We start from the raw sequence: 25,078 nt of genomic DNA on the forward strand, positions 1-25,078 counted from the left end.
GCAAGCGAAACGTAAAATTCGGCTCCCAACCATCTCGCTGGAGCATTCCCCACCCCAATGCCAACAAATAATATTTCACTATCGAGCGAAAAAATCGCTCCATTTCAAAAGCGCCCTAGAACGCGAGTGAAAACACGCCGGTTTCCCAAAATTCTTCTCCCAACCATCTCGTTGGGGCATTCCCAACCCCAATGCCAAGAAAAAAAAATTTCGCTACCGAGCGAAAAAACCGCTCCATTTCAAAAACGCCCTAGAAAGCAAGGAAACGCAAAATTCAGCTCCCAACCATCTCGTTGGGGCATTCCCCACCCCAATGCAAAGAAATATTTTTTTCGCTACCGAGATAAAAAAATGCTCCATTTCAAAACGGCCAGAACGGGAGCGCAAAGGCTCTGGTTTTGCAAACTTCGGCTCCCAACCATCTCGTTGGGGCATTCCCCGCCCCAATGCCAAGAAATAATATAATATTTCACTATCGAGCGAAAAAACCGCTCCATTTCAAAACCACCCTAGAACGCAAGCGAAACGCGCCGGTTTCCCATAATTCGTCTCCCAACAATCCCGTCCACAAACGTCTTTTGTCGGGAGACTATAAATACCCACAATATGTTGTGTAAACTTCAGATTCGTGGATGAATGTAATTCAGATCTCAAATTGAGACGTTTCTTAGAAATTCGAGCATCATATTTGTCATTTCTAAGTTTTAAGCAATTCTTGTGGTAGAATTGCACCCGAGCCATTCAATCAAGCCTTGATCAAGTTAGATTGTGGAGTGACTCAATTTACAACAAGGTTTCCAAATCTTGCTTCTAGATCTTTGATCGTAAGAGGTAATCTAATTCTAGCTTTATCTCTTGGTTGATCCAAATTTCGTATAAGGAGGTGTTAATTACTTTGATTCAAAGGTTCTTGCTTCAACAAAAGCTTGGATCGTTGGGCTGAGAATTAGTGTTGCCTTATCAGTTTGGTATCAGAGCCTAGGTTTACATCTTGGTGGCCAACTCTAGAATTGATTTTATCTTTCATTTCTGCTATTGTTTATCGTTTTTTTAAATCTGTCCATTTATTTTGTTGCTGTCATTTTCGCCATTATTCATAACTTTTCACTTTGTTCTCATTTTCTTCCTCCTAAAGATCACGTTGAGATCTTGAAAAAAAAAAATGATCATATTTGTTCTTACAATTGTGATTATAAACGATCTTTATCATTTGCATGTTTATTTGAAGATCAAATAAACTTCGATTCACATCTTTTTCTTAATCCATCTAAATCTAGAACCGTTGTGTTTGATATATTTTTTTTCTCATAATCTACACTTGAAAATAACTTCTAAATTTCCCGAATTGTGCAATTCTATCCCAAAATATCTTTGTGTCTCTTATTTATTTGTTCACTTCTTGTTTTATTTTGTTGTTATTTCATAATTAACTTATCTTGATTGCCTTGAATAACTTGCTACTATCAGAATTGCTTTATCCTAAATAGCCTACCTTTGTGTGTTAAACACAAGTGTTCCTGAGTGTAAAATCAGTGATTTGAGTGTGTGAGGTCCTAAGCATATAAAACTATTGTTTGTACAATCATGAACAAAGACGAGGAAAATGGAGGGGAGATCAATGATCTAGTTGAAGAAGTCTAGAAGAATGAGGAGAAACTGGAAGATGGTATTCATTTGGCACTTATTACAAGAAGACTTCTTAAAACTCAAGTTACGGAGAATGATGTTGATGATCAAAGAGACAACCTGTTCCACACGCGGTATTTAGTTAAGGGGACTGCTTGTAGTCTTATCATTGATAGTGGAAGTTGCACCAATGTAGTAAGTACTATGTTGATCAAAACGGTTGCAAATTTCAACTCAAGATCATCCTAAATCTTACAAGCTCCAATGGCTCAATGATAGTGGAACAATGAAGGTAATTTCCCAAGCTCTAATATCTTTTACTTTGGGAAAATATAAAGATGAAGTTCTTTGTGATGTGTTGCCAATGCATTCTGGAGACATATTGCTTGGCCGACCATGGCAATTTGATAGGAGGGTTATGTATGATGGCTATTTGAATAAGTATTCTTTTGTAAAAGATAGAAAAACCACTCTTGTACCTTTGAGTTCTGCAAATGTGATAAGCGCCTACAATGCTGGAATTTGCAAAGCTAGAGGTCCTTCTAGAATCCTTGCAAAACGTTCACAAAGAAAGCTAACTTAACGGATTGATTCCAACCAAGAGCTGGTTAGAAGATGAATGACTCTTAGATCAAACTTGAAATCTATAATGGTCACTCTTAGATACCAAGACAATTCACTCCAGAATTAGCTTGATCAAAACTAATTCAATGAATCGGTTTAAACATCAAACCTAAAGCAAGGTTTGAAAAAGAATAAGACCAAAAGGGTATCAAGAAAACACAAAGGTTTTTTTTCTGTATTCATCAATTCATCCAAACATGAATATTACATGTCTTTAGGCCTAAAAGATAACCCTAACATAATAAGGTTCAGCCACCCACTACAAATCACTAATAAATGCGTTAAATACAAATTGAAGAAAATAAGGCATTCATAAATTGTCTTAATTGGTAGTTCAACTACCAATGGCAAGTTTTCTAATCACTTTTCAATATCAGCCACTCCATTATTTTCTTGATTTGATTCTTGAATCTTCTTTGTATTGCTTCTTGTAATTGCTCGTTCGGGTACATGGAAGTGATCAGTTGTTGGATTCATATCAAAATGTATTTGCTGATCAATTAAAGTTTGAGAAAAGAAAGAAAGAGTTTGAGGAAAAAGAGTTGAAAGAAAAACAAGAGTTGAGTAAAAAAGTAGAGAAAAATCAAAGAGAAAAAAAGAAGAATAAAAAAAGAGATGAAATTGAAGAAAAAAGAAAGAGAGATAGTTATTTGGCTACAGTTCGAGAGGTGTGAAGGTTTTCACAAAAATCAATCTTTGTACTCATGTACAATGGAGGATTTTTGGTCTCTAACTATAACAACTTGGCTTTGCCTAGTGTTTTTCAATCTCTTTTACAGGAATTTGAAGACATGTTTCAATATAAAGAAATACCTCCCATTAGAGGTACTAAACTATAAAATAGACTTCATTCCAAGGACTGTCATTCCTTATAAGCCAGCTTATCGAGTCAATCCAACCGAGACAAAAGAAATTCAAAGGCAAGTGGAGGTGCTCATGGAGAAGGGCTATGTACGAGAAAGTTTGAGTCCATGTTCTATACGAGACTTATTGGTGCCAAAGAAAGATGAAACTTGGCGCATATGCCTGGATAATAGAGTCATCAACAAAATCACGGTAAAGTGTCGACATCCTATTCCTAGGTTAGACGATATGCTTGATTTATTGCATGATTCGTGTCTATTTATAAAAATTATTTTGAAATCTAGACATCAAATTAGAATGCACGTAGGAGATGAATGGAAAACAACTTTCAATATTAAGTTTGGATTGTATGAATGACTTGTTATGCCTTTTAGGTTAACTAATGCTCCTAGTACACCTATGCGCTTAATATATAATGTTTTGAGAAAATATATGAGAAAACATGTTGTTGTTTATATTGATGATATTATAATTTATTTGAAGATTTTGCTTGAGCATGTGGAGCATGTTAAATTAGTTTTGATTAGACATAGAAAAGAGAAATTTAATTTTAATAAGGGTAGTTTTTGCATGGAAAAAGTTCACTCTATTGGCTTCATAGTTGGTAAAAGTAGAGTAGCTTTAGATAGAGACAAAGTTAAATTCATTATGGATTTGCCAACACCAAAAAGTGCACGTAAATTTCGGAGTTTTCATGAGTTAGCTAACATTTATAAGAGATTTATAAATGATGTTAGAACTATAACTAAACTATTGAATGACTTAGTGAAAAAGAATGTTGTTTTTAAATGGGGAGGAATGCAAGAGAATGCATTTAATTTGCTTAGGAACAAATTAGGCAATGCATCATTATTTCTTTTGCCTAGCTCTTATAAAACTTTTGAAATGGGATGTGATGCATGTGGTTTGGCATTAAGTGTTGTTTTAATTCAAAATGAAAAGTCGTTAGTGTATTTTAGTGAAAAACTAAAGGGGGCAATATTGAAATACCCTACCTATGATAAAGAATTGTTTGTGTTCATATATTGCATGTGCCGCAACACTACTTATGGCCTAGAGAATTTGTGATCCACTTTGATCATGAAAACTTGAAGTACAAGCAAACTGAATTATAAGCAAGGTAAGGATAATACAGTAGCTCATGTGTTATCTAAAAGGTATGATCTCTTTACTTCTCATACTGCAAAATTTTTTGGAGTTGAGCATATTATTGAATTATATAGAGATGACCAAGACTTTAGAACTATTTATGCATCTTGTCTTGCAAAAAAAAGTGGTGGATGATTATTATGTGTTTCATAAATGTTTAATTACTAAGAGTATGCTTTGTATTCCTAAATGCTCTATAAAAGATTTGTTTTTGAGAGAAGCATATGGTTGTGCCTTAATGGGATGTGATGTCCCACATTGGTTGGGGAGGAGAACAAATCACCCTTTATAAGGGTGTGGAAACCTTCCCCTAGCAGACGCGTTTTAAAGCCTTGAGGGGAAGCCCAAAGAGGGAGTGGATTTGGGGGCAGTCCCACATCGATTGGATAAAGGAACGAGTGCCAGCGAGGACGCTGGGCCCCGAAGGGGGGTGGATTGTGATGTCCCACATTGGTTGGGGAGGAGAACAAATCACCCTTTATAAGGGTGTGGAAACCTTCCCCTAGCAGACGCGTTTTAAAGCCTTGAGGGGAAGCCCGAAAGGGAAAGCCCAAAGAGGGTGTGGATTTGGGGGCAGTCCCACATCGATTGGATAAAGGAACGAGTGCCAGCGAGGACGCTGGGCCCCGAAGGGGGGTGGATTGTGATGTCCCACATTGGTTGGGGAGGAGAACAAATCACCCTTTATAAGGGTGTGGAAACCTTCCCCTAGCAGACGCGTTTTAAAGCCTTGAGGGGAAGCCCGAAAGGGAAAGCCCAAAGAGGGTGTGGATTTGGGGGCTGTCCCACATCGATTGGATAAAGGAACGAGTGCCAGCGAGGATGCTGGGCCCCGAAGGGGGGTGGATTGTGATGTCCCACATTGGTTGGGGAGGAGAACAAATCACCCTTTATAAGGGTGTGGAAACCTTCCCCGAGGAGGAGAACAAATCACCCTTTATAAGGGTGTGGAAACCTTCCCCTAGCAGACGCGTAAGCCTTGAGGGGAAGCTCGAAAGGGAAAGCCCAAAGAGAACAATATCTGCTAGCGGTAGATCTGGGTCGTTACATGGGACATCTTAGAATTAATAAAGTTTATAAGATGTTGTATAAACACTTTTGTTGGCCGAAGATGAAGCATGTGGATAGATTTATGGATGATGCAAAGCATGCTGCTGACTTATTCTTTAAGAAAGTAGTTTATAGATTTAATACACTTCATTTGCTTCCTATTCCTACTAATTTCCTTCTAATATTTTTGTGATTGAAGCATGCAGATTTGATCAAAACATTTCAAAAGGAGGTGACGTGTAACGACCCTACATTTCCACATATCTAGAGTCGCTACTAACGCCTCATGCTCATCTCTAATGCAGAATAAAAATCTAAGAATGCTCATCTTTATTAGCGAAAAAATTTAAAACTTCAGATTACGTTCAAACATTGGAAAACACTGTCGGACTTATGTGTTTCAAACATCATGTTGGAGTTCAAAAAGATAAAAAAAAATGATTACAAATTAAATAATATAAATGAATGAAATGCAAACGCCCTATCTAAACCAAGACTAGGAATTTTAAATATGCAACTATCCTATGCACGCGCCACAGTCTCTGATCACGATGCCACCGGCAACCGTACATGGGAGCCTTGCCTTTACCTGAAAAACAATATGGCACACGGCCTGAGTATTTCGAAGAAATACTCAGTAAGTGACCCCATGCAATCATGAATTAGGGACCTATCTCTAATCATCTTAGGGGTGGCCTCCAGTCTCGGACAAATTGGATGTGTAGTACTTCTGATATGAATCCAACAACTGATCACTTCCATGTACCCGAACGAGCAATTACAAGAAGCAATACAAAGATGATTCAAGTATCAACTCAAGAAAATAATGGAGTGGCTGACATTGGAAAGTGATTAGAAGACTTGCCTTTGGTAGTTGAACTACCAATTAAGACAATTTATGAATACCTTATTTTCTTCAATTTGTATTTAATAGCATTTATTAGTAGTTTGTATGAATGCCTTATTTTCTTCAATTTGTATTTAATAGCATTTATTAGTGATTTGTAGTTGGTGGCTGAACCTTATTATGTTAGGGTTATCTTTTGGGCCTATTTAAAGGCATGTAATATTCATGTTTGGATTTTTGGTTGAATACAGAAAAAACCTTTGTGTTTTCTTGATACCCTTTTGATCTTATTCTTTTTCAAACCTTGCTTTAGGTTTGATGTTTAAACCGATTCATTGAATTAGTTTTGATCAAGCTAATTCTGGAGTGAATTGTCTTGGTATCTAAGAGTGACCATCATAGATTCCAAGTTCGATCTAAGAGTCATTCATCTTCTAACCAGCTCTTGGTTGGAATCCATCCGTTAAGTTAGCTTTCTCTGTGAACGTTTTGCAAGGATTCTAGAAGGACCTCTAGCTTTGCAAATTCCAGCATTGTAGGCGCTTATCAACTTCCCTATACACGACTCACACGTGCGAGTGTGAATCCCCAGGGCGCTCACACACCCCCTGGACCCTCTGGTCAAGCTAATCTGTAGCGACGTCCGGAGGTCAGCGGAACCCCATAGTGTCATGCGCCTCATGAACACCCTCATCTGTGTGCATTCGCACCTGTGCGCATACGCGCTCATCATAAGGTGCGCGTCCGCACTCATCATCTCGAGGGGAAGTAGCCCTATGCTTATGAACATACAATATGCATGAGGTCCCTCTAAATCCATCGTAATATCTCTTCTGACACAATCCTCTAGTCTCATCTCTTGTTACTCTAGGTAACACATACTCGTGGATATTTATATATTAATATCATTTTCACGCTCTTAGGGTTGTGTCCTATGTCGATCTAACGACATGATGCAATATGGCACTCATTCTTTTTCACTAAGTCATTCAATAGTTCAGTTATGGTTCTAAAATCATTTATAAATCTCTTATAGAGGTTAGCTAACTCATGAAAACTCCGAACTTTACGTGCACTCTTTGGTGTTGGCAAATTCATAATGAATTTAACTTTGTCTCTATCTAATGCTATTCTACTTTTATCAACTATGAAGCCAGTAGAGTGACTTTTTCCATGCAAAAACTATCCTTATTAAAATTAAATTTCTCTTTTCTATGTGTAATCAAAACTAATTTAACATGCTCCACATGCTCAAGCAAAATCTTCAAATAAATTATAATATCATCAATATAAACAACATGTTTTCTTATATATTTTTTCAAAACATTATATATTAAGCGCATAGGTGTACGTACTAGGAGCATTAGTTAACCTAAAAGCATAATAAGCCATTCATACAATCCAAACTTAATATTGAAAGTTGTTTTCCATTCATCTCCTACATGCATTCTAATTTGATGAAATCCAGATTTCAAAATAATTTTTATAAATAGACACGAATCATGCAATAAATCAAGCATATCGTCTAACCTAGGAATAGGATGTCGATACTTTACCGTGATTTTGTTGATGACTCTATTATCCATGCATATGCCCCAAGTTTCATCTTTCTTTGGCACCAATAAGTCTCGTATAGAACATGGACTCAAACTTTCTGGTACATAGCCCTTCTCCATGAGCTCCTCCAGTTGCCTTTGAATCTCTTTTGTCTCGGTTGGATTGACTCGATAAGCTGGCTTATATAAGGAATGACAGTCATTGGAATGAAGTCTATTTTATAGTTCAGTACCTCTAATGGGAGGTATTTCTTTATATTGAAACATGTCTTCAAATTCCTGTAAAAGAGATTGAAAAACACTAGGCAAAGCCAAGTTGTTATAGTTAGAGACCAAAAATCCTCCATTGTACATGAGTACAAAGATTGATTTTTGTGAAAACCTTCACACCTCTCGAACTGTAGCCAAATAACTATCTCTCTTTCTTTTTTCTTCAATTTCATCTCTTTTTTTATTCTTCTTTTTTTTCTCTTTGATTTTTCTCTACTTTTTCACTCAACTCTTGTTTTTCTTTCAACTCTTTTTCCTCAAACTCTTTCTTTCTTTTCTCCACCTCTAATTGATAAGCAAATACATTTGCAGAACTCAAAGGTACAAGAGTGGTTTTTCTACCATCTTTCACAAAAGAATACCTATTCAAATAGCCATCATACATAACCCTCCTGTCAAATTGCCATGGTCGGCCAAGCAATATATCTCCAGCTTGCATTGGTAATACATCACAAAGAATTTCATCTTTATATTTTTCCAAAGTAAAAGATATTAAAGCTTGGGAAATTACCTTCATTGTTCCACTATCATTGAGCCATTGAAGCCTATAAGGTTTAGGATGATCTTGAGTTGAAATTTGCAACCTTTTGATCAACATAGTACTTACTACATTGGTGCAACTTCCACTATCAATGATAAGACTACAAGCAGTCCCCTTGACTAAACACCGCGTGTGAAATAGGTTGTCTCTTTGATCATCAACATCATTCTCCATAACTTGAGTTTTAAGAAGTCTTCTTGTAATAAGTGCCAAATGAATACCATCTTCTAGTTTCTCCTCATTCTTCTGGATATCTTCAACTAGATCATTGATTTCCCCTCCATTTTTCTCGTCTTGGTTCATGGTTGTACAAACAGTAGTTTTATATGCTTAGGACCTCACACACTCAACTCACTGATTTTACACTCAGGAACACTCGTGTTTAACACACAAAGGTAGGCTATTTAGGAAAGTGACTAATTTCTGATCAAGGTAGGTAATATGGATAAAGCAATTCTGATAGTAGCGAGCTATTCAAGACAATCAAGACAAGGTAATTATGTAGTAACAACAAAATAAAACAAGAAATGAACAAATAAATAAGGGACAAAGAATGGTCGTGAAGATCGAACACAACAATTCCAGATTTATATGCTTTAGGGGAAAATGAGAATTGAAATTTATTTGGTCTTCAAATAAACGTGCAAATGGTCTAATGATAAGGATTTATTAAGAACAATATGATAAGTATTTTTTTTTTCTTTCAAGATCTAAATATGATCTTTATTAGGACACTAAAAACAAAGTAGAAAGATAATGAAGAACTTTGGAAATGACAGTAAGAAAATAAATGACGGATTTAAAGAAACGATAAACAATAGCAGAAATTAAAGATAAAAGCAATTCTAGAGTCGGCCACAAAGATGCAACCTGGCTCTGATACCAAACTGATAAGGCAACCCTAATCCTCAGCCTAACGATCCAAGTTTATGTTGAATCAAGAACCCTTGAATCAAAGTAATTAACACCTCCTTATACGAATTTGGTGTAATAGCCCAAAAATAAATAAAGAAATAAACGAATAAACATAATTATAAAAAAAAAATTAATTATTTAATTTAAAAAAAAAAAAAATCTTTCTCCACCTCTCTCCACTAACCTCTCATCCCTCCCCACAGTTATCTCTCCTCAACCTATCCTTATGCCAGCAAGTAACAGTTACTGCAAAAAAGAAACAGAAAATCAATAATCGTAAGATTTACTTGAGAAAAAAAAATGAGAATGACCTTTACCCAGTTGAGATTCATCGGAGATTTACGTGAAGATAGATCTGATCAACAAGGTATATATTAAATCTTTATTTTCTTTTATCCTATTTTTTTTAGAAATCACAACTAGATCTTCATTGAATTATTACAATGATCTTGGTTTGAGTTAGAAACTAAATGTCAATCATTTATACGATTCTAGTCAATCACGTCAGATTAGTAATATTAGATTAAATTTTTATCAGTAGCCAAATGAATAGATTAAAGATAGAATGGCCAAGAAAACTTTTGAATCGGAAACCCTGAGATAAGAAAAGATTTGGAAACAGAGATCACTGTAAATTTGGAAGGCATGACAACAGAATTAAAAGGAAACAGATAAAAAAAAAATAAAGAAGATTAGGGAATTAAAAACCACAAACTAAATATAGAGGGAAAAAGGTAAACACAGAGGGTAAATACAGAGAGTTTAGAGAGTGTAAAGCCCAGAATAACTTGAAAAAGCTGTATCTACTTTCTTATACAACAGTATGAAAAATAAGATTTTTAATAAAAATATAATTATAGATATATAACATTTCAGACTTTTAACAATGGACCAATGTAAATTAGAGATATAATGTTGTAGAGTTCAAACCTGAAACTAATGTCATGGGCTCATATAGGTTGACTCGGATTTCAAAGGACAGAATCGAACTTTAATTGAATATATATTCGTGACAACGACTTAAGCGAGCCAGGTAAGTGACCTTACTATCGACATGGTTATATTTGATGTTGACACGTGCCCTGTGGTTCTGCACGTGTCATATATATTGATATGTGTGAATTGTCTATGGATCGATATGCTTTCTATATGTTATGTTATGTTATAATATGTGGATTGTATGATAATAATTATGGTACGATGTGCTCTAGGAGATGTTTGAGATAGAATACGAGAAGGATGCACAAAACGAAATGTAACGATAGGAGTAAGATACGTTCATGAAACGTTAAGGTTAGGTTACACATCGGAGTGCTATGGATAGGAGAGATTGATGAAAGAATACAGTTAGGTTATGGGTAGAAAGGGATAGGTTTGTGATAGATTGATAGAACGATGGCGTTAGGATACGTTCTGGTGATGATATGACTAAGGTACGTTTCGTAATGATATGTCCGTGATAGGTATAAGAACGTTAAGGCTATGGTAAGTTAGGGAACGATATGACTATGAAGTGTTTACGTTATGACTTGTTTATGATATGATGCATTGTATGCTAGATTATTGTGCTTAAGTACGTAGTTATGTGTAAACGTGAATGTATGCTTTTAGTCTGATGTGATGTGTAATGCATGTAATGATGTGTGGTCCTTGAACGATTATGGCTTGTTGTATGAGTATTGGAATGTAACTGAATGAATTGTATGACATGAAATACGGTAAATTGCATGGTACATAACCCCGTTAGGAATATGTATGATATGTAACGAAATGAGAATGAGAATGACATGTAAGCATGAAAACGTGACACGGGGTTATGTTCTTAAATGATGATTGTAGGACTAGTGGGACCTCATGCATATTGTATGATCATGCATTTGGGGGGATACCCCTATCCCATCACGAGGGTACGGACGCGTACATCCAAATGGCAGGACAACGATCGTTATGCCCTGCATAGCACTGCCGTGACGGTTTTAGTTTTAACGGGTCCCGGTAAGCCCCCAGAGCATGCCCACCGGCTAGGGACAGTGGCCCAGCGGTGTGCGAACTAGCTGGTGAGCCCATACTCGCATGTATGGGCTGCGTGTAGAGTATATGGTACACGTCCACGATTACCTATTAGGATTACACCGTAGGGAAAACGAAACGAAACGAAACGAAAGATAGGTCCCATCATTTCATTGCATGTGATTGTTGCATTTAACCCCAATAGTGGGGTCACTTATTGAGTATTTCTTTAAATACTCAAGCCATGTGCTACTACATTTTTCAGGTTAAGGCAAGACATCCCTGTACGGCTGACGACGGCATCGCAACTCGAGATCATGGCACATGCATAGGATAGTGGCATCTATTTTCTTAGACTTAGGATAGAATAGGATGTTTTAAACTTAAACCCTTATTTATTTTATTTCGAGTCTTTTGTTGTGTCGTTTTAAAGATGTTTTCGAAACACGTAAGTCCATGGCTGTGTTTTAAGTTAAAATGTTATGTTTTATGGAATTTAAATGAAGTCTTCCGCATTCAATGTTTATGGTACGTATACAGTAGCGACCTTAAATTAAGTAGAAAATTTCGGGTTGTTACAACTCAAGTTACGGAGAATGACGTTGATGATCAAAGAGACAACCTGTTCCACACACGGTGTTTAGTCAAGGGGACTGCTTGTAGTCTTGTCATTGATAGTGGAAGTTGCACCAAGGTTGTAAGTACCATGTTGATCAAAAGGTTGCAAATTCCAACCCAAGATCATCCTAAACCTTACAAGTTCCAATGGCTCAATGATAGTGGAACAATGAAGGTAGTTTCCCAAGCTTTAATATCTTTTTCTTTGGGAAAATATAAAGATGAAGTTCTTTGTGATGTGTTACCAATGCAAGTTGGAGATATATTGCTTGGCCGACCATGGCAATTTGACAGGAGGGTTATGTATGATGGCTATTTGAATAGGTATTCTTTTGTAAAAGATAGTAGAAAAATCACTCTTGGTGTACCTTTGAGTTCTGCAAATGTATTTGCTAATCAATTAAAGTTGGAGGAAATAAAGATAGAGTTTGAGGAAAAAGAGTTAAAAGAAAAACCAGAATTGAGTGATAAAATAGAGAAAAATCAAAGAAAAAAAAGAAGAATGAAAAAAGAGATGGCATTGAAGAAAAAAGAAAGAGAGAGAGTTATTTGGCTACCGTTGGAGAGGTGTGAAGGTTTTCACAAAAATCAATCTTTGTACTTATGTACAATGGAGAATTTTTGGTGTCTAACTATAACAACTTGGCTTTGCCTAGTGTTTTTCAATCTCTTTTACAGGAATTTGAAGACATGGTTCTAGATAAAGAAATACCCCCAATTAGAGGTATTGAACATAAAATAGACTTCATTCCAAGGACTGTCATTTCTTATAAGCCAGCTTATCGAGTCAATCCAACCGAGACAAAAGAAATTCAAAGGCAAGTGGAGGAGCTCATGGAGAAGGCTATGTATGAGAAAGTTTGAGTCCATGTTCTATACAAGACTTATTGGTGCCAAAGAAAGATGAAACTTGGCGCATATGCATGGATAATAGAGTCATCAACAAAATCACGGTAAAGTATCGATATCCTATTCCTAGGCTAGACGATATGCTTGATTTATTGCAAGATTCGTGTCTATTTATAAAGATTATTTTAAAATCTTGATATTATCAAATTAGAATGCATGTAGAAGATGAATGGAAAACAACTTTCGAAATTAAGTTTGGATTGTATGAATGGCTTGTTATGCCTTTTGGGTTAACTAATATTCCTAGTACACCTATGCGCTTAATATATAATGTTTTGAGAAAATATATGAAAAAGCATGTTGTTTATTGATAAGATAAGGAATCACTACAAGGGGAGTAAGATTCGGATTACCTTGTTGATCGAATATCTCAAGACAAGAACACTTGATTGAGATTTGAATCACTCCACAAGCAAGATTGATCATGTCAAGTTTGAATGATTCTACATGCAACCTAAACTACATACAATTGCAAAGAAACTTAGTCATTGGCGAAAGAAAAGCACAAATGCTCCTTTTATGTATTTTCCAAGTCTACCTACAAATACAACATATATGTCTTTATATAGCCTCAAAATGAAACTATTAAAGGCATTCCAAGAGTTGTAACATTCATACTTAATGGTCATAATTAACCATTATGTAATTGTAACCTAAAGTAAATAAAAACTTTAAAAATACATTAATGAAATACAATAACTGTAAATTGTAATCCACCCAAAATTTATCACATGAAACTTCATTCTTCTTCAATGTGGCATGAATTGAAATATCTTTTGATAATTTAAACAATATTTTCTTCACATCTTCATTGAAAAATATTGTATGATTGATGTCTTTTGGTTCATATCATTTGATACCAAATGATATGATAAGGAATCACTACAAGGGGAGTAAGATTCGGATTACCTTGTTGATCGAATATCTCAAGACAAGAATATTGTTTGTGATTCGAATCACTCCACAAGCAAGATCGATCATGCCTAGCTTGAATGGTTCTTGTTGATCAAATATCTCAAGACAAGAACACTTGATTGAGATTCGAATCACTCCACAAGCAAGATTGATCATGTCAAGTTTGAATGATTCTACATGCAACCTAAACTACATAGAATTGCAAAGAAACTTAGTCATTGGCGAAAGAAAAGCACAAATGCTCCTTTTATGTATTTTCCAAGTCTACCTACAAATACAACATATATATCTTTATATAGCCTCAAAATGAAACTATTAAAGGCATTCCAAGAGTTGTAACATTCATACTTAATGGCCATAATTAACCATTATGTAATTGTAACCTAAAGTAAATAAAAACTTTAAAAATACATTAATGAAATACAATAACTGTAAATTGTAATCCACCCAAAATTTATCACATGAAACTTCATTTTTCTTCAATGTGGCACGAATTGAAATATCTTTTGATAATTTAAACAATATTTTCTTCACATTTTCATTGAAGCATATTGTATGATTTGTAACGATCCGAAATTTTCTACTTAATTTAAGGTCGCTACTGTATACGTACCATAAACATTGAAGGCGGAAGACTTCATTTAAATTCCATAAAACATAACCTTTAACTTAAAACACAGCCATGGACTTACGTGTTTCGAAAACATCTTTAAAATGACACAACAAAAGACTCGAAATAAAATAAATAAGTGTTTAAGTTTAAAACATCCTATTCTATCCTAAGTCTAAGAAAATAAATGCCACTATCCTATGCATGTGCCATGATCTCGAGTTGCGATGCCGTCGTCAGCCGTACAGGGATGCCTTGCCTTAACCTGAAAAATGTAGTAGCACATGGCATGAGTATTTAAAGAAATACTCAGTAAGTGACCCCACTATTGGGTTTAAATGCAACAATCACATGCAATGAAATGATGGGACCTATCTTTCGTTTCGTTTCGTTTCGTTTTCCCTACGATGTAATCCTAACAAGTAATCGTGGACGTGTACCATATACTCTACACGCAGCCCATACGTGCGAGTATGGGCTCACCAGCTAGTTCGCACACCGCTGGGCCACTGTCCCTAACCGGTGGGCATGCTCTGGGGGCCTACCGGGACCCGTTAAAACTAAAACCGTCACGGCAGCGTTATGCAGGGCATAACGATCGTTGTCCTGCCATTTGGATGTACGCGTCCGTACCCTCGTGATGGGATAGGGGTATCCCCCCAAATGCATGATCACACAATATGCATGAGGTCCCACTAGTCCTACAGTCATCATTTAATGAATATAACCCCGTGTCACGTTTTCATGCTTACATGTCATTCTCATTCTCATTTCGTTACATATCATACATATTCCTAGCGGAGTTATGTATCATGCAATTTACCGTATTTCATGTCATACAATTCATTCAGTTACATTCCAATACTCATACAACAAGCCATAATCGTACAAGGGCCACACATCGTCACATGCATTCATATCACATCAACTAAGCAGCATAAATAACATACATTCACATTCACATGATTTCGTACTTAAGCACAATAATCTAGCATACAATATATCATATCATAACCAAGTCATAACGTAAACACTTCATAGTCATATCGTTCTCTAACTTACCATAGCCTTAACGTTCTTATACCTATCACAGACATATCATTACGTGACGTACCTTAGTCATATCGTCACAAGAACGTACCCTAACGCTATCGTTCTATCAATCTATCACAAACCTATCCCTTTCTACCCATAACCTAATCGTATTCTTTCATCTATCTCTCCTATCTATAGCACTCCGGTGTGTAACCGAACTCTAACGTTTCATGAACGTATCTTACTCCTATCGTTACATTTCGTTTTGTGCATCCTTGTCGTACCCTATCTCAAACATATCCTTGAGCACATCGTACCATAATTATTATCATACAAACCACATATTATAACATAACATAACATATAGGAAGCATATCAATCCACAGAAAATTCACACATATCAATATATATGACACGTGCAGAACCACAGGGCACGTGTCAACATCAAATATAACCATGCCGATAGTAAGGTCACTTACCTGGCTAGCTTAAGTCGTTTTCACGAATATATCTTTAATGAAAGTTTGATTCCGTCCTTTGAAATCCGGGTCAACCTATATGAGCCCATGACATTAGTTTCGGGTTTGAATTCTACAACATTATTTCTCTAATTTACATTGGTCCATTGTTAGAAGTCTTGAAATGTTATATATCTATAATTATATTTTTATTAAAAATCTCACTTTTCATGGTTACTGTTGTATAAAAAGTAGATACAACTAAGTTATTTTGAGCTTTACTGTTCTCTGTATTTATCCTCTGTATTTACCTTTCCCTCCATATTTAGTTTGTGGTTTTTAATTCCCTAATCTCTTTTTTTTATGTGTTGCCTTTTAATTCTGTTCTCATGTATTCCAAATTTACAGTGGATCTCTATTTCCAAATCTTTCCTTATCTCAGTGTTTCCTATTTCCTTATCTCAGTTTCCTATTCAGAAGTTTTCTTGACCATTCTATCTTTAATCTAATATTACTAATATGACATGATTGACTAGAATTGTATAAATGATTTGACATTTAATTTCTAACTAAAAGATGGATCACGGTAATAATTCAACAAAGATCTAACTATAATTGGTTGTGATTTCTAAAAAAAAAAAATAGGATAAAAGAAAATAAAGATTTAATACATACCTTATTGATCAGATCTATCTTCACATAAATCTTCAGCGAATCTCAACTGGGTAAAGGTCATTCTCATCTTCTTTTTTTTTCCTCAAGTAAATCTGACAATTATTGTTTTTCTTTTTCTGTTTGCAGTAACTGTTACTTTCTGGCGTGAGGATGGGTTGAGGAGAGATAATTGTGGGAAGGGATGAGAGGTTAGTGGAGAGAAGTCGGGAAATGTTGTTTTTATTTATTTATTATTATTATTTTAACTACCTTATTATAATTATTTTTATTTGTTTATTTATTTTTGGCTATTACATGATTGATGTCTCTTGGTTCATATCAGTAACCATAGAAAATAAAATTTTTAATAAAAAAACATAATAGTATATTTATAACATTTCAAGACTTTTAACAATGGACCAATGTAAATTAGAGAAATAATTTCATAGAGTTCAACTTCGGTAACATCAGTATAGAGTTTCTTGGGAATAGCGAGATACTATCGAAGGTTCGTGTAGGACTTCGCTAGAATAGCCTCGCCTTTGACACAACTAATGAGAAAAGGGGTACCATTTATATGAAATGATGCTTGTGAGGCAAGCTTCCAAAACCTAAAAGAGAGATTGGTAACCGTCCCGGTATTCACGGTTCCCAAGATCTCAGAAGAGTACGAATCTATAGTGATGCCTTCAAAGAATGGACTAGGATGTGTGATATAAACCAAGAGACATCATTCATACAATATACTTTAATGAAGATGTGAAGAAAATGTTGTCATAATTATCAAAAGAGGTTACAATTCATGTCACATTGAAGAGGAATGAAGTTTGATGGTTATAAATTTTGGGTGGGTTACAATTTAGAGTAATTTAGAGTTATTGTATTTTAAGACATTTTATTTACTTTAGGTTACATTTACATAATGGCTAATTTTGGCCATTAAGTATGAATGTTACAACTTTTGGAATGCCTTTAATAGTTTCATTTTGAGGCTATATAAAGCCATGTATGTTGTATTTGTAAGGTAGACTTGGAAAATATAGTAAAATAAGCATTTGTGCTTTTCTTTAGCCAATGGCTAAGTTTCTTTGCAATTCTATGTAGTTTAGGTTGCATGTCGAATCATTCAAGCTCGACATGATCAATCTTGCTTGTGGAGTGATTTGAATCTCAATCAAGTGTTCTTTTCTTGAGATATTTAATCAAAGAATCATTCAAGTTAGACATGATCGATCTTGCTTGTGGAGTGATTCGAATCTCAAACAATATTCTTGTCTTGAGATATTCGATCAACAAGGTAATCCGAATCTTACTCCCCTTGTAGTGATTCCTTATCTTATCATTTGATATCAGAGCTTCAGGCTCAAGATCGGATATATGTTTCCTTTGCATTTTTTTTTTCAATTTGATTTTTATTTACTTTCATGTTTTTAGATTTTAATCGACCCAGAGTTCAAAATTCAATCTTTGCTCTAGTCAAAATTTTGAGAGGTGAGATTGAGAGCTTCATTTGTGTAAATGAGTGCAAACAGAGTGGCCTAAAAAAAATCCTTGAGTGTATACACATGAGAGATTGTTGTGAGGGCCTTTGTATTTTCATATCTTATGTTTTGCAGCAAAGTTTCACAAATAGATTCGAGGACAAATCCTCTTGAAGAAGTGGAGAATGATATGAACCAAGAAACATCATTCATACAATATACTTCAATGAAGATGTGAAGAAAATGTTGTCAAAATTATCAAAAGAGGTTGCAATTCATGTCACATTGAAGAGGAATGAAGTTTGATGGTTATAAATTTTGGGTGGGTTACAATTTAGAGTAATTTAGAGTTATTGTATTTTAAGACATTTTATTTACTTTAGGTTACATTTACATAATGGCTAATTATGGCCATTAAGTATGAATGTTACAACTTTTGGAATGTCTTTAATAGTTTCATTTTGAGGCTATATAAAGCCATGTATGTTGTATTTGTAAGGTAGACTTGGAAAATATAGTAAAAGAAGCATTTGTCCTTTTCTTTAGCCAATGGCTAAGTTTCTTTGCAATTCTATGTAGTTTAGGTTGCATGTAGAATCATTCAAGCTCGACATGATCAATCTTGCTTGTGGAGTGATTCGAATCTCAATCAAGTGTTCTTGTCTTGAGATATATGATCAAAAAATCATTCAAGCTAGACATGATCGATTTTGCTTGTGGAGTGATTCGAATCTCAAACAATATTCTTGTCTTGAGATATTCGATCAACAAGGTAATCCGAATCTTACTCCCCTTGTAGTGATTCCTTATCTTATCAATGTGTGTTAATGCAACACATTAAAGTTGTTGCATACGCGTCCCGTCAACTAAAAGAATACGAAGATAATTACCCTACCCACGACCTGGAGTTAGCCGCTGTAGTGTTCGCGCTGAAAATTTGGTGACACTACCTGTATGGAGAGAAAATTCAAAGTTTAACCGACCACAAGATTTTAAATATTTCTTCACCCAGAAAGAGTTAAATATGAGACTGAGAAGGTGGTTAGAATTGGTGAAGGACTACGATGTAGATATCCAGTACCACCCTGGAAAAGCAAATATGGTCGCAGGCGCTTTGAGTAGAAAGGTGGCCCACTCTTCGGCCTTCATTATGAGGGAAGTAAGGGTACAAAGAAAATTTGAGGGAGCCAACATAGTTGTAGCTACCGAGAGAGTCATGGCACAACTGGCCCGACTTACAGTGCAACCTACACTTAGGCAAAGAATGGCTACCACCCAACGAGAGGATCCAAACCTACAGAAAGTCTTAAGCCAGCTAGCTGAAAGTCTAGTAATGGATTCTCAAAGACCTCAGATGAAGGGCTATTGTATCAGGGACGCCTATATGTCTCGACAATAGAGGAGCTAAGGAAAGAAATACTAACGAAGCTCACAACTCGCCATTTGTCATGCACCAAGGAGATACAAAGATGAATTTAAAACAACACTTTCGATGGAAGAGCATGAAGAGGGATGTGGCCGAGTTTGTGAGCAAGTGCTTAGTTTGTCAACAAGTGAAAGCTCCTAGATAAAAGGCGGCGGGGTTGTTGCAGCCCCGAAGCATACTAGAGTGGAAGTGGGAAAGCATAGCAATGGACTTCATAGTAGGATTACCCAAAACGCTTAAAGGCTATACAATGATCGGGTAGTTGTCGATAGGTTGACCAAGTCGGCACACTTCCTACCTGGGAAAGCTACATATACAGTTGACAATTGGGCAAAGCTGTATGTGAAAGAAGTAGTAAGACTACATGGAGTCCCAATATCTATAGTGTCAGATCGGGACCCACACTTTACATCAGCATTCTAGCCCAGACTTCAAAAAGCACTGGGTACCCGCCTCAACTTTAGTACCACTTTCCACCCCCAAACAAATGGACAAACGGAGCATTTAAACCAACTTCTAGAGGACATATTACGCGCTTGCGTACTAGATTTTAAGGGAAGTTGGGATTCCAAACTCTACCTCATGGAATTCTCATATAATAACAACTTCCAAGCTACTATTGGTATGACACCGTTTGAGGCCCTGTATGGGAAACAGTGTAGGTCCTGATAAGGCAACCATAATCCTCAGCCCAACGATCCAAGCTTTTGTTGAAGCAAGAACCTTTGAATCAAAGTAATTAACACATCCTTATACGAAATTTGGATCAACCAAGAGAAAAGGCTAGAATTAGATTACCTCTTACGATCGAAGATCTAGAAGCAAGATTTGGAAACCTTGTTCTAAATTGAGTCACTCCACAATCTAACTTGATCAAGGCTTGATTGAATGGCTCGGGTGCAATTCTACCACAAGAATAGCTTGAAACTTAGAAATGGCAAATATGATGCTCGGATTTCTAAGGGAAACGTCTCAATTTGAGATCTGAATTACATTCATCCACGAATCTGATTTTTACATAACATATTGTGGGTATTTATAGTCTCCCGACAAAAGACGTTTGTGGACGGGATTTATTCGAGATGTTTGTGGACGGGATTTATTCCCGATCCCCTTTAATCTCCACAAAGAATAAGTCAAATTGACCATTTGACTTTTACATAATTTATCAAATTAAACATAGTTTTTTTTAACAAATGTTGATGTGCTTGAGTGGCTAACGCGGCAGACTTGTAATCAATTGAGCTTTCTGTGTGCAGGTTTGAATTCCGTTGTTGACATAGTTTTTTGAATCTTTTGGAACACCGTGATTCTTATCAGGTCCCCACTATGTTAGGACGAAGTAGGCGAAAGAGAGTTAGTAGAACCTGAGCTTGTTCGACTCACCAATGAGGATGTTCAGAAAAATTCGAGCAAGGATGCGTACCGCTAAAAGTCGACAGAAAAGCTACGCCGATGTAAGGCGTAGAAGCTTAGAGTTCGAGATAGGAGACCCAGTACTCCTCAAGGTGACACCTATGAAAGGTGTCTTGAGGTTCAGACGTAAGGGCAAGTTAAGTCCTAAATTCATTGGACCATTCGAGATCCTAGAGCGAGTTGGTTCAATAGCGTATAAGTTAGCCCTACCTCCAGCCCACTTAGGAGTACACGATGTATTTCACATGTTGAGGCTGAGGAAGTACATTACGGACCCTATCCACGAAATAGACTACGAACCACTCCAACTCAATGAAGATCTAAGCTAGACCCTATCCACGAAATAGACTACGAACCACTCCAACTCAATGAAGATCTGAGCTACGAGGAAAAACTAGTAAAAATCGTAGCTAGAGAAGTAAAAACCTTACGCAACAGGAATATTGCGTTCGTTAAGGTACTGGGGCGGAATCACCACAGCGAGGAAGCCATGTGGGAGAGTGACGATGAAATAAGAGAAAAATACCCCGAGCTAGTACAATAGTTTGAGACTTTCGAGGACCAAAGTTCTTTTTAGGGGTAGATAATGTAACGACCCGGAAAAAAAAAAGAAAAAAAAAGAGATAATAATAATAATAAGTAAATAATAATTATATATATAAAAAAAGGGGTAAATTATCTCTCTCTCTACCTTCCCCAAATATCTCCCAACACCTCCTACAACTTCAAAATGATCTGGAAAAAAAAAAAACGAAACAGAAACAAAAAATGGCATATTTTGAGAACGAAAAAATGAGAGAAAGAATCACAGATTTTGGGAGAGAAGAATTGAGATGGCCTTCACTTCAAGCAGATTTAGGTTAGAAATGGAAAGAGATGGAAAAGTAATCAGTAAGTTAGATCTCCTTTTCTTTTATCTTTTGCAAGAGATAGAAAAGTTGTAACGACCCGGGAAAGAAAGAAAAAAAATAATAATATATATAATAAATAAAAGAGGAAAACGAGAAAACGAGGAAAAAAAAAACTCAGTCGCCGGAAAACCCGCGAGTTTTCCAGCGACCGCTGAGTTTCGCGGAACCCACGCGAAACGACGGCCACAGCACGCCCAGCCCTCAGCCCACGACACCCAGCATCTTCAGAACACCTGCAAAGGGAGAAAAGATAGAAAATTTCGAGAGAGAGAGAGAGAGAGAGAGATTTTGGACAAACGTCGGCGAGTGTCCAGTTTCTCCGACGAGCCCTCAAACCACCCTCAAACCGACACCAAACGACCTGTTACCACCATGAGAAGGATCCCTAACGAAAGCACAATAACTCAGGGTGCGTTTTGTGTTATTTCGTAAGCGCCGTCGTCGGTAACCGAGGTCGAAAAATTAGGTTTTCTTAATCGTTCTTAGATCTGTGGCTTTTAGGAGCTTTTAGGCCGCAAAACTCCCAGAAAAGAAAGAAGGACGACGAACAAAGAGGAAAAGGGAAGAAAGAGGACCGAAATCGGCAACAGAAACGCCGCGGGAAGGAGAGAGAAAGCTCACCAGAAAATCGGCCGAAGTCGGGTAAGGAAGACGAGATCCACTGATCCGGGTCAACCCGAACCCAAAACCCGAGAGAGCCAGCCCATTCCTCTCTTGGCCTCTGCCTTCGGCCCAGCCCAACTACAGCGGCCCAAACCTCAAACCAGCCCAGAAGCTACGGTTCTGTTGAACCAACCCAGACTAGACCCACGGTCCAATTGAGCCGGTCTGCAAACCAAACACTTGCGGCCCAGCCCAGTAAGCTGAGGCCCAACGATTAGTCTTGGCCCAGTAGCCTTCCACAGCACGCGACCTGAACCACGACCCGTACCGGACTGCGACCCGCGCTTCGACCCGACACTACCGCTCGACGTGGCTCTCTGCTGCCGCCACGTGTCACACAGCGGCGTAGGCAGTCCCTCGGCTTAGCTCGGCGCAAACGGCTCGGGCTCCCTCCAGCGACGTTCCGGCGGCTTCCAGTGGCTGCTCGGCTCGGCTCACCTGTTTTTAGCCTGGTTTCCACTGTTCCGACCCTCCCGGATCTATTTTCGGCCCCGATTAAGGTATCCAAGGCCGTTTTAGAGCCGTATTTCACATTTATTAAATTATAGGTAAATTAATTGTGAAATACTAACGGAAAGTGGTGAACGGTGTGATAGGAAACAAACCCCAGCGACGTAGGAGGTAGCTCTCACGGAACGGGAGCTTACGTTTAGCTATTTAGGGAGTACTTCGGCCAAGGCCAACCAAGTAAGTGGCCTTACTATAGGATAAGCTAAATAAATTGCATGAGTTATGATGATGTGTGGATTATGATGCTTAATGATATGTGCAGTATATACATATTTTGTTGAGTGATGCTTGATATGTTTGACACACGTTGTGGCATTATGATGAGCATGATGATTGCATGATTTTTACCTTAATATGATGATGTTTTCCATATTGAGCATACTAGATGATGATGAGTGCCATATTGCATGATGTCGTTAGATCGACATAGGACACAACCCTAAGAGCATGAAAATGATATTAATATAAATATCCATGAGTATGCGTTACCTAGAGTAACAAAGAGATGAGACTAGAGGGTTGTGTCAGAAGAAGCATTACGATGGATTTAGAGGGACCTCATGCATTTTGTATGTTCATAAGCATAGGGCTACTTCCCCTGGAGATGATGAGTGCGAACGCGCACCTTATGATGAGCGCGAATGCGCACAAGTGCGAAAGCACACAGATGAGGGTGTTCATGAGGCGCATGACACTATGGGGTTCTGCTGACCTCCGGACGTCGCTACAAATTAGCTTGACCAGAGGGTCCAGGGGGTGTGCGAGCGCCCTAGGGACTCACACTCACACGTGTGAGTCGTGTGTAGGGAAGTACTACACATCCAATTTGTCCGAGACTGGAGGCCACCCCTAAGATGATTAGAGATAGGTCCCTAAATCATGATTGCATGTGTTTGCATGTGCATGGCCCCTATAGTGGGGCCACTTACTGAGTATTCTTTGAAATACTCAGGCCGTGTGCCACATCATTTTTCAGGTAATGGCAAGGCGCACTTGTACGGAGGACAGCGGCATCGCGAGCAGAGACTGTGGCACGTGCATAGGGTAGATTCATATTTAAATTTCTAGTCTTAAGTTAGAATAGGTTGTTTTGCATTTCATTGTTTTAAATTATTTTGTATTTGTTTTTGTTTTCTCTAAATTTCAGTATTTCATATTTATACACGTAAGACCATGGCTGTGTTTTCCATAGAAGAAGTTGTTTTAAACGTTTTTTTTTTTTAAGTTTACGTTATCAACTATGTTCATGTAAGAGTTATATTTCCGCATTATAGATGAGCATGAGACGTTAGTAGCGACTCTGAGTATGTGAAAATTTAGGGTCGTTACAAAAGTTATCTTAGATCTCCTTTTCAATTATTTAAATTTTTGGATATCGGATTGAAAATCAAAATTGATTTAAAACGGCTTTGTGAATTGCATCTAAATTGAATCATCATTTCTAGGAAAGAGAAGAAAATCATAATTGATGGATGCATAGGCATTTTTACTGAGGAAAATTAAAATAGATTGAAAATGACTTCTCGAATTGGATAGTCATTTGGGAGAGAGGAGAAAACATAATAGATTGAAAATAGTTTTCGTTGATTAGTTTTTAGAGGAAAGAGAAGAAAACATAATAGATTGAAAAAGAAAAGAGAAGAAAATAGAATAGAAAATGTCTGTGTTTTAAGATAAAGGTTATGTGATAAGATAAGGAATCAACTACAAGAGGAATAAGATTCGGATTATCTTGTTGATCGAATATCTCAAGGCAAGAACACTTGATTGAGATTCGAATCACTCCACAAGCAAGATCGATCATGTCTAGCTTGAATGATTCTTGTTGATCAAATATCTCAAAGGCAAGACACTTGATTGAGATTCGAATCACTCCACAAGCAAGATTGATCATGTCGAGCTTGAATGATTCTACATGCAACCTAAACTACATAGAATTGCAAAGAAACTTAGCCATTGGCTAAAGAAAAGCACAAATGCTTCTTTTACTATATTTTCCAAGTCTGCTTACAAATACAAC

Source organism: Cucurbita pepo, chromosome 14 (assembly GCF_057944985.1).
Source record: "Cucurbita pepo subsp. pepo isolate OVF chromosome 14, ASM5794498v1, whole genome shotgun sequence".
Lineage (NCBI taxonomy): Eukaryota > Viridiplantae > Streptophyta > Magnoliopsida > Cucurbitales > Cucurbitaceae > Cucurbita > Cucurbita pepo.